Below are 3,186 nucleotides of genomic sequence, written 5' to 3'. Positions count from 1 at the left end.
TTGCATGTATTGCTAAGAATAGTGATGATTGTCTCCTTATACGGATATTAAATGATAACTTATGTATAGAGTTACCTCTACGGATTATATATAGAGTGTTCCTTAAATGGAAAGCATAGTGTTCCTTTGATGGAAAGCATAGTGTTCCTTTAATGGAAAGCCTAGTGTTTCATTTATGGAAAGCATAGTGTTCCTTTAATGGAAAGCCCAGTGTTCCTTTGATGGAAAGCATAGTGTTCATTTGATGGAAAGTATAGTGTTCCTTCTATGAAAGTATATAGGATGTTCCCTCTATGGAGAATATATATATATATATATATATATATATATATAAAGTGTCCTTTTATGGAGAATATAAATAGTAGGGGTAATAGTAATAGTTTTTTTAATAGATATTATGTGACGTTCCTCTTATGGATATTTATACAAGATTAAGATATGTATGTATGTAAAATATGTGTATGTATTGTATGTCGCCTGATTAACTAGAATTCACTCAGCGTAGCTGACTTTTAGTATGCACGCAGGTGAATCTGATTAAAGAGCTAGCATGAGGTTGGCGCATGGCATGGATCGAACGGCTGGCATTGAAGATGGAAGAAATGATGTTTTAATATGATGATTTATGTTATGGTTTTAAAGAAAAGATTAAATGTTTTGTAATAACCGGTTAAAGTTTTATTTTCCGCGAAAGTTTTAATAAACTCTAATTTGTAGAACTGTGTTTATGAGTAAATCCGATGTTAAAGTGAGGCACCGGGAATGGGGCCTTACACTCTACCCGTCAAGTTCACTCTTTTCTTATTATTATCATTCCGAGGATTTACACTAAGGTAGGGGTTATGTTTAAGTTATTTAAGTTATAGCTAGAAATTAAACGAGGCTATGGCCTTTAGCCTTGAAAGTATTTTATAACATTCACAACGAGTTTTCATAAATGTTACTTCTTGACGAAGTAATGCTAACAAATTATATTTTGACGGGCATGTAGTTACTGTAAGGGGGATATCACTAGTAGTGAGTTTCTTGCCTAAGGAAAAGTAATTTTTATAAATCCCAACCAACCGCAGGACCCGTTTACTTACCTGGAGAAACTCACCAACGTGTTAGAACCTATTAAGCCAAAGCATGCTATATCAAACGTCACATAAAACAAAGTGTTTTCATTCAAAAATAAAGTTGGAAACTTTATCAAGGTTAAACTTAAGGACAATACCTTAATCATGAAACACCATTCAAATATTTATACAAACCTATTTATGTATAGGTTAATTTATCTCATTCACAATCATGAAGGTTTTCAAATGCACGCCGACAGTACAGGTGAATACGTTAAACCTTTACAAACAGTCAAAACATATTTATACTCTATAAAATGAATGGGTTGTTTTATCTTAAAGAGTCAGTCAACATTTACATGAGATTACATGATCACTAAAACGTTAAAATATAAAATAGAAAATAAAAGCAACTTAGACCGATTACACATGTGTCTAGATCCATACATAACTATTCAGCCTAAACAGTCAAAGGCAAGGCGGCCACGGGCTAACAGTCATAATTAGTTCAACATTAGGGGCTATGTGGCTCCAGGAACACTGTTGTGTGTGTAGGGTAGTGGTACAAATCCCAGGAATGAAATACTTTATGCTGGGTTTGTACATAAAACAATATTTGTATTGTAACTGTACTTTAAAGATTTTTAGAGTCATACGTGTTCACCAGCACATAGCTGACGTATTTTCCCAGCCATTGCAGGTAACTAAGTATTAGAAATCAATAGAAAGGATTGGAGTCATCATGGAGATAGATACTCGCATTACAAGATGACTCAGTTTTTTATAGTGAAATCCTTGTAATATTTTGAAAACCGATACTTAGGTATTTAATTCCCAAGTAAATTTTCAATGTAAATTAATATTTTAATCAACCTAAAGTCTTCCTCTAAAATTAACCCATAAACTCTGATATATTTACAAAACATGTACCAACTCGTGGTCACACTTCTAGGCCGTAAGTCAGGGTGTGATAGAAACACCCATAATCCAAGTAAACATTTTGCTCAAAATCTTTTACAAACTCAAAAAAAATTGTTACACACCACGTCCCAGAAAACCTTTAAGAACTTGAAGGTAAAGCTGTCAAGTCTAGAAGATTTATCGTTTTTGCAAGACAAAACGGCTTCTTTAAATTCCGCCATAGAAAAAGGCATTTCCAGCCAAACCCTATTCTCTTCCGACAGCTTCCTGAAAACTGTTGCTCAAGTTAGGTCTTTCTAGGGTGTGTTCATCAAATTTCTCAGCAAAGAATTTGAAAAACCCGTCTTTAACCATGTCTGGATCAGTTTCCCAACACCCATTACTTGAGATAACATTGATCCTAAACCTTTTGATATTCCCATTAATGAAACCATGGAAAAACTTAGAGTTTTCATCTACCTCGACGTCCCACTAAACGTTTGCTTTTTGACGAAGATCTAAATTCTTTCTCATGTTTATTTCCAAAACTTTCATTTTCGAATCATCCCTAGCCACCTTGTCAACATCAGCGATACCTGAGACCTCAGCTCTTATTTCAATATCATTTATGGTTTCAGTCAATAGTATGAGTCGTCTGTTGTGTGAGCGTATAAATATAGTAGTGAATAATTGCGGTTAAATAGACGATGAAGGTGCAGTCGAGAAAAACTAGAGCTTAGGATCTTTTGTAGGTGACTAAGGTGAGCATACAAGATATATAATACGAACCAATGTGATGTGTCATGTAATTATAAAATGATAGTTTTGATAAACTTAAGGATATGCTGGGTGTTCGTAATTTTAAATTGTCACAGCTGCGTTTGACCTTTGAAGACTTATTAACATTGAAAATTTGAAACTGAAATACGACCAAACGTAGCTTGATGAATAAATTATAATTAAACTGATTAACCATTAAACGAACCAAATAAAAAACAAATAGTGTGAAATTGTAATGTTGACCTTATTGATATGTACGGTGCATGGCAGCAGCTTCGTTCACTTTACAAGAACACACACATCGATCCTTGCAGTTATGTAAAACCCCGAAGCTTTCATTCCAATAACTAATAATTCTCCATCGTAACCAAATCAAGTCCCAATACATGAACTAGATGCATATATATACCACATGAGTAGCTTCGTTCACTTTACAAGAACACACACA

Source organism: Bidens hawaiensis, unplaced genomic scaffold (assembly GCF_021521415.1).
Source record: "Bidens hawaiensis isolate Kalapana, Puna unplaced genomic scaffold, B.hawaiensis_p1.1 tig00066144_1, whole genome shotgun sequence".
Classification (NCBI taxonomy): Eukaryota; Viridiplantae; Streptophyta; class Magnoliopsida; order Asterales; family Asteraceae; genus Bidens; species Bidens hawaiensis.
Note: the sequence above shows the minus strand (reverse complement) of the source record.